General features: G+C 40.1%; 2 long non-coding RNA genes across 6 annotated transcripts in view; one reads left to right on the top strand and one right to left on the bottom strand.

The window, feature by feature from the left end:
* Positions 1–12,098, bottom strand: part of LOC125617098 — a 151,356-nt gene that overhangs the window by 76,587 nt on the left and 62,671 nt on the right. The gene's annotated exons all lie outside the window — the stretch shown is intronic.
* The window catches only part of LOC107140016, a 52,684-nt gene that overhangs the window by 14,163 nt on the left and 26,423 nt on the right, over positions 1–12,098 (top strand). For all 4 annotated transcript variants that reach the window (XR_007347941.1, XR_007347942.1, XR_007347940.1 and 1 more), the window contains exon 4: positions 6,138–6,373. This is a non-coding gene — a long non-coding RNA (uncharacterized LOC107140016). The remainder of the gene's footprint in view (positions 1–6,137; positions 6,374–12,098) is intronic.

A 12,098-nucleotide genomic window follows, 5' to 3' on the forward strand; every position in this document is an offset into this window, starting at 1 on the left:
TATTATTAACTACATGTTATAGAAGAAGAAACAGAAGCAGGAAAAATTTGGGTATCTTTCCCAGGATTACATAGTGGCTGAAGCAATTAAGTGGGCACCCCTAAATGTGGAATGAAAATTGCCATTCACAAGTGGCTTAGCCCCTGCTGTTCTCCACCCCCAAGCTGCAAGTTTAGTTTTCAAACTGCCACAGTAAAGTCTCAGGTGACACGTATCCAATACCCTTTAGGGGACAGTTTTCACTAATTCATTTCACTTTGAAATATCATGCTTCAATAAGTGTCTATTACCTAATGATTAGTAAGAACCTGAAATGGTATTCTGGTGCAATTACAAAATGATCACCATAAAATACAGTGTAATACTTGAATTAGTGGCAACTCCAGTCAGTCTAGGAGAGCTCATACTGGCATTTTAAATAACATGGTGACTTTTAAAAAAGTGCTTATAGAACCAAAGCCACTAATCCCTTTAGTACACTTAAGCTGGGGGTGGGGAAACCCCAAGAAACAGAACAGTCCAATCACCTTCTCAAATAGCCCACACAGACAGATGATTTCGGAGAAGTGAACTGAACTTTTAGAGGTTTTGCGATCAGCTGCTGGACGACATCCGGCTTCAACCCAACCACGAATCTCAGATGGCATAGCAACACAGATCGCCTGGAACCCAAAATAACCCTGCCTAGAGCTCTTCTCACTTCTTATCACTTGAGCAGGAGCATGTGCAGGAAAGGTGTCTGTCAGCCAACAGCTGCTAATTTTCAGAGAAATGAGTGGGTGTGTGGCTGCTTCCTTTTAATCAGTCACCATCTACCCCTGCAGTAGCCACTTCTATCCACCCATATTTCCTGTTATCCAAGACTCTACTGGATTCTTTCAAATTCACTTGCACATGTGATGTTTTCCTAGGGCTTAACACTGAATGAAATCTCCTTTAATCCCAGCCTTTCTCTCTTTCTCTCTCTCTCTCTTTTTTTTTTTAATCTCTTAATATTTTCCCTTTGTAGAAACACGTTGGGAGCTAATCCCCAAGACCTAAAGAGTGATACACACAAGAAAGACCTTTGCGTTTTGCTAGAGGTTCTTTACCCTGCCTCAATCCTTGGATATCATCTGATTACAATTCCTCATTCCTGCCTTCTCTACTTTGACCCTGGGTAGAGAATTGGCTGCTTTAAAATGGATTACTTCTGAACAAGGACATGGTTTCCAATGTGATAACACTGCCTCCATCCATGACATGTAGGGGACCCATAGCCTGCATTGTTTAGTAGTGGGTAGCATGTGATTTTGACTAGACATCTCATATAAAGAAAACATCCTGGGCTTACCCCAAAATAATTTACATTAACAGAAAAAAATAAATTAAGAAATCTAATGGAGTATGTTGTTTGAATTTGTTATAATACAGGTGTACTGTTTTAAGATAAAAATCCAGTAATGATTTTTTTTTTCGAGGGGGGGCATTCTAGTAATTGAACCCATAGCCTCATGCATGGTAAACATGTACTCTACCGTTGAGCTACACCCCCAGACTACAAGAGTGATTGGTAACTGTATTTCTAAATCACCTAAGTGACTGGTTCATGTAAATTTGATATAAAGAAACAACAAAAAATTCCTATTTTTTCCCTAACTTCTGCCAAAGTTGTCTTGAGTACAGATGACTCCCAATTTATGATAGTTCGGTTCACAATTGTTTAACTTTGTGATAGCATGAAAACAACATGATTTTAGTAGGAACTGTATTTTAAGTTTAGAATTGTGATATTATCATGGGCTCAAAATATGTGGTACAAAACTCTCTCATGAGACTCAGCAGCCACAGCAAATTGCTGCTCCCAGACAGCTATGTGATCACAGAATTCTCTACAGCTTCATTGTGTTATTCAGCTATGATGTTCTGGAAGCTAGATGTGCTAAGTGCCTTTTCAACTTGAGACATTTTCAACCCACAATGGATTTATCAGGATGTAATTTCCCATTGTAAAAGCATCTGCAGTTACCTGTGGCCTTCAGGTACAGTGTCATTGACAGGACTTGGATGATCATATTTGTTCCCTACATTTCCCATATATGCTTGTTTCAAGTTTTGTGGAAGCCAAGAGGTTGGAGTTCATAACTGAATTTAATATTCAGAGAGATCTTCAAACTCTGAAGAAAGTCCAGAAAGCTCATTCATAAAGACCAAGCAGATGGAGAAGATGTGGGAAAAAAAGGAACATTCACACTGTTGATAGGACAACCACTATGGAAATTGGTATGGATGTTCCTCAAAAGACTAGGCATGAAGCTGGGTTCAGTGGCACACACCTGTAATTCCAGTGGTTCAGGAGGCTGAGTCAGGGGGATCGTGAGTTCAAAGCCAGCTTCAGCAATGGCAAAGCACTAAGCAACTCAGTGAGACCTTAAATAAATAAAATACATTTTAAATAAAATGCAACATAGGGCTAGGGATGTGGCTCAGAGGCTGAGTGCCCCTGAGTTTAAAAAAAAAATACTATAAAGACTAGCCATGGAACCACCGTACGACTCAGCTGTACCACTCTTTAGTATTTATCCTAAAATTAAAATCACCATGCTACAAGTGATACATGCATACCCATGTTTATAGCAGCAAAATTCACAACAGCCAAACTATGGAACCAGCCTAGGTGTTCAACCATAGATGAATGAATAAAGAAAATATGGTGTATATGCACAATGGAATTTTATTCAGCCATAAAAAAAGAAATTATGTCATTTGCAGGAAAATAGATGTAACTAGAGACCATCATGTTAAGCAAAATAAGTTAAACTCAGAAAGTCAAGGATTGTATGTTTTTTCTCATCTACAGAAGCTGTAGATGAGAAAGGAAAAGAAAGATGGTGGTGTGTTTCTTCAAAACAAAGGGAAATTGATAGAAGAAAGAGACCAAGGAGTGGGAGGTAGGGAGAGAGGGGAGAAGTGCTGGGGAGTGACATTGGCCAAATTATATTGTTACGTTGTGTGCATGTACAAATATGTAACAAAAATCCCATCATTATGTACAACTATAATGCACCAATAAAAATAGTGGGGAAAAAAAAAATAGAAGAACTACCAAACAGAACTACCACAGTGCAGAGGAACCAAGGGTTTGGTAGAATTCCAAGTCAATTTATGAGCAATCGTTACTGATCTACTATGGATGAGCCATTTGTTTCTACGTTACCATTAAAGCAAATTTGAAGGAGGGGAAGAGAGAGAGAGGGAAAAGAAGAGGAAGTAAAAGAGAAGGAGGAAGAGGAAGAGGAAAGGAATAACAATAATAGCACCAGCTGTTAAAGACTCAAAAAGCAGAACTGTTTGTCCCTCAGCCACTCAGTCTCAGGTGTTGTCCCATTTCAAAATTCACTCAATGGGAGAATTGTACAACAGCGAGAACTTCTTGACTGTCTGCCCCAAGTGCCATCTGTCCCTGAGGTATTAGAAGGGGGCTAATGTTCACTGGACTCCTGGTATGCACATTTACCCTCTTTGGCACTTTGCATGCTTTAGGTGCTTGGTTCCATTTAATTCTCAACACATTTGTAAGATAGATCATGCTAGTTCAGTTTTTAAAGAGTAGGCTCAAGAGGTTGAGAAATTTTCCTAAGGTCACACAGCTAACAGCAAGGGGCTGACATTCAAACCAACATGCTTGCATTGTCAAGCCTGGATCTGTCCCATCGTCTTATATGCATGTCACCTTCTCTGCTTTGCCAGGGGACGGGCTTGATATCTTCTTTCTAATTTAGTAGTCCAGGCTGTCTGGTATAGCTTCCCAAAAGGGGCCTTCTGTATCAATTCATGTCCTAATACTCATTGGTGAGCCTCAGCCCAAGCATGTGTAATTTGTAGGTCACTTTTTTCAGTGTCTGGGCATTTACATTTCTTGCCACCAAACACCAGAGAGATCATCCCTCAGACATAAATACCAGCCTTGCAGGCCCCTGGATACCTTGAGAGTCACCACACAGATTGAAGAACTCTCATGGAAAATGAAAATACTGGAAAATGTGGGAAAATGATAAAGACAGCATTCATGTGATTTGGTGGTATTGGCTCCAAATATGTTTTAAATTTCTGATCATATCAGAAATTGATATCATGCATGTTGCTGGTTTTAACTATGGATTTGAGGAGTATTTTTTTTAAATGAAGTAGGGAACATTCCTCCAAGGTATTCACAGACCCTTAAACTGAGATAAAAGAAAATCTCCACAATTGTTGTATTTGACATGGTACTTTTCAAAGAAAGGGTGTCACAAAGAGAATAGATCATCAAAACCCTATTCAGGAGTGAGTGAGGATAAATGGATTGGCAGGGAGAAGATTTAAATTTATTGTGTTGACTTTGTGTCAGACAATTGGTTCAGCACTTGGCTAACTTTATTTTCTTCATTCTCTCCCAAAACGCTGCGGGGTATAAATATTCCATGCATATATCACCACTATCAGGACTCAAGGAGTGACCTTTTATCTTGGCTTCAATAGCTGTTGAGTGATAGAGCTGAGATTTGAACCCAAGCCTGGGATGGTTTCACTACACAATCCAATCTCCCAATGAGCAAGGCTCTGTTTTAGGCCTAAGAGTGAAGGAGTAATAAGACACAGGCTCTGTATTTGAGAGGCTGCAATCTAGTTACGAGACGCATGTACAGGGTCAGCAGCCTTCTATGCATGCAAAGAAGGCTAAGCACCAAGAAAGGTCTTAAGAAGTCATTAATTACAGAGACCTCAAGTGGTAGAGGAGGGATATTTGAGTGACGTTGAGGACCCAGAAACAGAGAAGAGGCCAGATGTTGTCCCAGAAATGGGATTATCTTGCACTAAGGACATACATGTTGAATTCAGGATGTAAGGTGAGTAGATGTCACTGTTTTTCAATAGGTGAGTATAGAGGGGAACTGAGAGATGCCCCATTAGCTCTTGCTCCTCAAATATGCTCTAAGAACCAATGTTGTCACTGTCCCCAGGGTGCTTTTTAAAAATGCATAATCTTCAGCCCTGTTCCAGAGCCACTCAATCAGAATCTGAATTTTTTAAAATATTTTTTTAGTTATCGATGGATGTTTATTATCATTTTTATTTGTTTGTATATAGTGCTGAGAATCAAACCCAGTGCCTCCCACATGCTAGGCAAGCACTCTACCACTGAGCTACAACCCCAGCCCAGAATCTGCATTTTTACAAGATTCTTCATGTGATTTAGAGGCACATTAAAGTTCAAGAAGTACTGCCTTAAAGAACTAGGTCCACCATACCTCTCATTTCCCTTCTTTAAGATCTCTAAGAAACTTAAAGCAGACTCATATTTCTTTCTTTTCTATTTTTCCTAGCCCTCTGTCCTCCATTCCCCTTCTCTTCTCCCTCTTGTGTAGAGGCTGGGGTTTCTGTTGGTGAACTTGGGATCATGAGTGATGCTTCCTTTCTCTCACTTTACCTAAAACCCAACAACCTCTTCCTATAACTTCCATGAGTGACACACTCTTCTTCCATGTCACTGGCTTCCCCTGATCTGTGAATGTTATAGTGGAAAATGTGGAGCAAATATATTTTGCACTCAAATATCTACAAAACAGAACAACTCAGTCACCCTCCCAGGAGGCAGTTCTAAACAACTGGCCTGTGTGTAAAAGCAGTTGTTGTGAGCATAGGAGAACATTCTGTTTGCATCATCCGTATTCAGCAGTGGGCTTTGAAAGGGCAGTGCTGCCCTTAGTGGGCCCATTTGGGAACAGAACACCTCAAGAAGAGAGGCTGTTCCAAAGTTTGGGCCCCCCCTTATGGTTTGCCCAATTTGTTGACTCCAGACTCTTGATTCCCATTAATTTTATTAGTTTTTGGACTTGGGACCACAACTACCTTTGGGAAGATTCCAGGTTCAAGGGAATCTGGGAAAACAAACAAACAACAACAACAACAAAAAAAAAAACACTGTGTACAGAAACTNTAAGAGACAGATGTGTGTGTGTGTGTGTGTGTGTGTGTGTGTGTGTAAATTCCATCAAAATTCACGTTAACTCAGGGCCTTATTTTGAAAAAGGGTCTTTGTAGATGCAATTAGTTAAGATGAGATTATGCTGGATTTATCTGATTGGGCCCTCTTCCAATTATTGGTATCTTCACAGGAAGTGACACAGAGACCTAGAAAAAAAGCAGGTGTTGAGAAGACACAGGGAGAAGTCCTTGTGACAATGGAGGCAGAGTTAGGGTGATTCTGCAACGATTCCATGAACACCAAGGATTGATGACAGCCACCAGAAACTGGGAGAGGCTTGGAAGCGCTCCTCTCTTGGGTCTCCAAGAAGAAGCTCTCTCTGCTAACACCTCAGTTCTGGCATCACGGCTTCCTGAACCATGGAAGGTAATTTCTATATGGTATAAGCCACCCTATTGATGGTAATTTGTTATGGCAGCCCTAGGAGACTAATATCCAGTCTGTGATGGTGCAGCATCAATCAACCCAGTTGCCAACTGACCCTCTGAAGCCTAATGTTTAAAGGCTCTCTCCCCTTTTCATCTCCTGCAGCTGAGCTAGCAATGAAGAAATTAGCTACATGTATGCAGATGCTACCTGGGTGGGCATCCTGTCCTCCTTGGGTTTCCTAGATCAATAGGGCCAAAGGGAAGGGAAGGGACAATCTATTTGTTTCAAGGACTAATCCTTTAAGTGTAAAAAGACAATTGAATGCTTCCCAAAGAGGATTCAACCAGTCACTCAGCCTAAATTGCCCAAACACAAAGCCTCTGTGTGTGGGGAGGTCTGCGTTGAAGCCAAGAGCAAAGGGGGGGTGAGCAGTGGGGGCACTGATGGTATAGCCTCCTGGACATTCCTTTGGACATGATCTTTGTGGGAGAGACTCAGGAAGCAAGGGAAGACAGAGTCAGTGATGGGAATGGAAGTGGTCCCATCTGCGAATGCAGTTTTAACCTTCTTGTAGGCACATTTGCTCTGTGCTTCCTGTCTCTGAGAAGTCTCCCTCTAAGGTTTTTACAACCTTACACAATTTGGAAACTTTTGCTTTAACTTAGTTAGGCGCCTGAGATCCACATTTATCTCAAGAAAACATACTCAATTAAGGAAAACATACTCCCCACCCATGATTATTCTATATTCAGTAACACTGGTTAAACAAAGGCCTCCTGCCAAAAAGAATCTTCAGTCTGTTTAAACAGAATGAGGAAAATGCCTAAAATTATTCTTCTCCCATTTCCAGCCCAGCGCATTCAGATCTTTATTTCCACTGCTTGGTTTAATGTAATACAATGCATTCAGAAAGCACATTTTATTTACAGAAATTAAAATTTACTGTTGAGAATCTCTAAATGCATTTCTCATTTGATAAAATTGGATGAAAACTAAATTGCCAAGTGAATGAAAGAATTGTCAAAGTTGGGCAAAGTCAAATCCCAACTTCTGTCTAATATTTTGAGTATTACATAGACAATAGCAACTGGATTGGAAGTCAAAAGAACTTTTTGGATTCAAGACCTGCCAGTTACTAGGAACCTTGAGAATGTATCTTAAAAGTTTCTGAGCCTCAGCTTGTTACATTAAAAAAAAAAAATCACTCCCAAGTTCGCAGAGAAAATTTAATGGTGGATTTGTAGGTCATATAATAGGTTGCCTAGCCCATAAATCATCTTTACTCATTGTCTGAATGTACAGGCCATGAAGAGAGAAGTTCACATTGAGCAGCGTCATTGTCTCTAACAGCTTATGAAACCATCTTCCTTTCTGTAGAAAGTTCCTCTTTCTCTGATTATTTATGTTCCCTGAACTATATTTAAATGGTACAAGCCTATCTCACTCTTCATCAAATATGGGCCGACTTACAATATGCCCTATACCTGTCATCTGCATTTTTGCTTCCTGTTTCTAGAGTTCTGTGCTTATCTCTGCCTCTAAACAACCAGCAAACTTGTGAGTTTTAGTTCCAGAAGCCTCTGGGGTGGTTGTAGTTTTGACTGTAGCCTCAGCCTTCTCTGGTGATTCACAGTGACCTATCATGCTAGTCAGTTTTGCATCACTGTGAGCAATATGGTAAGGACAACTTAGAAGAGGACTGGTTTCAGAGGTTCAGTCCATAGTCAGCCAACTCCATAGCTCTGGGCCCAAAGTGAGGAAGAATATCATGGTGGAAGGGCCCTCAGTTCACAGTAGCCAGGAAGCAGAGAGAGCTCAAGTTCAAGGAGCCAGGGATGATATAATCCCCAAGGGCACAATCCCAGTGACATACTTCTTCCAGCCACACCCTACCTGCCTACAGTTACCAACCATTAATCCATTGAAATTATTAATCCATTCACTGATTAAGTTACAGCTCTCATAATCTGATCATTTCACCACTAAACATTGCTGCTTTGCTTCACACATGAGCTTTAGGGGGGCACTTCTCCCATTCAAACCATAACATAACACTTGGGTATTCATTTCCACCCTATGTCCTGTGCTTCCACATTACGCAATCACTCCAACCACTGTCAAGTGGATTGTCATGCAATTAGATGATGCAGAACAAAAACAACAAAGTATTTTCAGTATGACATAGATAAAATGTGGTATAATATTTGAGTATTCATTTAAAAATTCTAAAGCTCTATATTCTTAAAAAAAAAAAAACTTTCTTGCTTAATAAGGAGCTTCTTGAGCAACAGAACCTGGCTGTGTTATTCACCTTCTGGGCTTATCTCTAGCCCTTTGGTTGTGTGGGAGACTCTCTGTCTTCAGGGCACTGACAGAGTTTTATTTATGTCTTCAACAAATGTATTTTAGCACCTGCTACAGAATTAGCACTCTTTCAAGCACAAGGCATAATGCAGAGATGAACAAAACCAAAAGCCCTGCCCTCGTGCCTAGTTGTGGAGACCACCCATAAACACATAAGCTCATATGTCTTTCCCAAGGGAATTCATGTTACTAAGAAGACAAGGAACAAAGACAAACAAGGGAAGAGCTATGTTAAATGGTCATTCTAAGAAATGCTCATTCAAAGAGTGACATTGAAACTGAGACCAAAGGATTCAAAGGAGCCCTACTTAAACTCTGAGGGGAGGAATTTTCTAGAAAGACTTGTCTATGGCATCAAATTGTGCCTGAAAAGAGAGTTGTACATCTGAAGTGACGTGGGTGGGGGAGATGTTAGAAAGGGGACAGGTCCAAATCCTACAGGAACCTGTAGGAGTCAAATGTCCTGATTTTATTCCAAAATCAATAGTAAGCCTTTGAAGAAAGTGAAGCACAAGTGTGACATGATTTGATTGTATGTCAAAAATATCACCCGAATTCTGTGAGAAAAATGAATTCAAGGGTGACAGGAATAAAAACAGGGAAGCAGTTCTGTAACTGAAGTATTCCAGGCAAAAGGGTGGCAACAGAAAAATGGAGGAAAGCAGATTCTTTCTGTTGACACATTTTGGTGTTACACCAAATGGGACTCAACAAGGGATTAGATGGAGGGAGGGCAAAAAGAGGGAAGAATCAGGATTTGTTCATCTCTAACTCTTAGCAAAATGTCTAGCACATAGTAGATGCTCAATAAATGGATTTAGAATTGATTTTTACTCCATAAAAATAATTCTCTCAAACTTACGATCAGGGAAAGAATAGAAGAGTATAAAATAAATAAATAAAGTAAGTAAGTAAGTATGTTATGTATGTAATAAAAGGAGACACCAGAAGATGCATAAATAAAAAGTGGACAGCAATGCCACTTTGGATAAGCTAGGTAACAACTTTATTGTTAGTGGCCAAAGTTAAAGTTTTTATCTCTCTCTGTCCAGTATCTAAGGAAATCTCAGACCAGTGAGGGAAGAATTGAATAATTACATGGTGAATAAGGGATGGGACTATATATGAAAAGAGATTTTTAAAAAGATATTGTGTGATTTAGAAAATATATTTTTATCATCTCCTTGGCTGACTTTGAAGAAAGAATTTAAGAATACAGAAAAGACTAGAAAGCATATACTCTGAAAATGATAGAAACAAGTGATTTTGCCTTGGCACATTGATTCAGATATTACTATGGCATTTTGTTAAATGTAAAACCACATACACATAAAACCCAGACACATTCCTCTTCAACAAGACTAAAAAGCATGACACAGACAATATAATCTTTGTAAAGATTTTAAGTAGGAAGCACAAATATTCCTATGCGTCAGACTGGTGAGATTAGATGAAAATAGATGAGGGTATATATTTAAATGCTAATACAACTGACTGTAGATACTCATACTTTTATTGGTACCCATAGTTTAATTAGAAATTCTGACATTGTGGAAGGGGATTTCAGTCATCCATATTTATCCCCAGGCTTTCTTTCAAGATTCAATTTATGGATCATTTTTAAAATTTTACCACTCTTCATATACTTTTGAGTGCCTTCTAAATGCTCTAAGTGAACTTAAAAATAAAATGCATCAGCCTTTCTGCTAATACTATTTGGAGGCTAAAACCAGCATTCATGGCTTAAGTCTTGCTCTTTCTATTTGGCTGTAGTACATAGTCTCCAGAATTTGAGTGACGGGTGGGTTTTACTCTGGGGATGAGCTACATCACGGACATCTCAGTTCTATTTGAGCAGAGCAGCGACATTTGTGGGTTCTGTTTATTCTCTGCCCCTCCTGTTTCTGCCAAATGTTATCTGAAATATGAATATCTTCGAAAAAGAATTGCATGCTTATTAAGGGATGGCCCAGCTACTTCAGAGTTAAAAAGAGAAAAGAATGGCTTTTAGAGGGAAAGGAGACATAATTCTAAAGCATTGGCAAGTGGCATCAATAAACAGTGACTTAGGGCTAAAGGGTCTTTTGAGGGGTCTCTCAAATTGAGCATGTGACTTCCTGTTCTCTGTAGACTGTGGTTGGCTCTGGGTTGAGGATCTTCCCAGAGGCAGTTAAGCACAGTGCCAGAGCCACTTCCTCTGTGGGTGACGTAGAGCCTGTCCACCTTCCCTCGTGCAGTGTTTATTTTAAAGATGTATTGGACATTGTCACTCAACCTTACAACTGCCCTCCAACATGGAATGAAAGCACTCAAGATCTCATATAGCCCACATATTTGGTGCACAGTCTATAGTAGATATTTTATCTCTTTTGATTTTTTTTCCCTCCCAACTCCTACGCTTCTTTAGATGGATTCAATAGCTTCTCCTTTGGGTCACTACTTACAGTTTTACCCCGATATTCATAATACTCATTGCACTTAATCACCTCTAGTCATGCCCACCCCACTCTGCCCCATCCTCAGTTCTCAGTTTCTATTACTCCAGATCCACCATGGTCCAAACATATTAAACGGAAAATTCCAGAACAAGTAATTCATAAGTTTAACATTACGTGTCCTTCTGAGGAACAGGATGAACTCTCACGCCCTCCCACTCCCTCTGGTCTGGAAGTGGGACCATCCCTTTAGCAGTATCGCCAGGCTGTGCGGTACCCACTGTTGGTCACTCAGCAACCAGCTCTGCTGTCAAAGATTGCCAGTCGGGGTATTTCAGTGCTGGGTTCAAGGAAGCTCAACGCTACATCACAGTGCCAGTGTCAGCTGACTTATGTCACCTCATCTTGTAGGGATGACATCCCCTCACATTGTCACAAGAAGAAGGGCAAGGACAACACAATAAGATGTTTTTAGAAAGAAAGAGAGACTGTGTTTACATTTTTGTTATAGTATATTGTATAATTGTTCTACTTGATTGCTTTCTATACTATCCGTGGGGATTTTGGAACACGTCCATCACAGATGTGGAGGCCCTGTATTGAGGTGTCTGTTCTCCCTACCAGTCTTCTTGAAACAAAGGGATGCACTATATTTGTGTTCTTTCTTTCAAATGCCTGAAGTAGGTGGCATTTCAGTGCCCTCCTGTCATATGGAAGGTGGGGTTCACTACTGTTTTCCTATTAAACCTTTCTCTCCTTTTCTCAGGGCACCATAAAGTAGTGATTTATGAAGCAAAATGAACATTGATGTGCAGACTCCTTGACTGTTTACAGATGGAGTGTGGAAGGTTTTATGGAAACATACTTATGACTCAACACTGCTATCCACCCCTCGTTGTCCTGGCAGTGGAGGAAAGTGGCCA

Source organism: Marmota marmota, unplaced genomic scaffold, assembly GCF_001458135.2.
Source record: "Marmota marmota marmota unplaced genomic scaffold, marMar, whole genome shotgun sequence".
NCBI classification, from domain to species: Eukaryota; Metazoa; Chordata; class Mammalia; order Rodentia; family Sciuridae; genus Marmota; species Marmota marmota.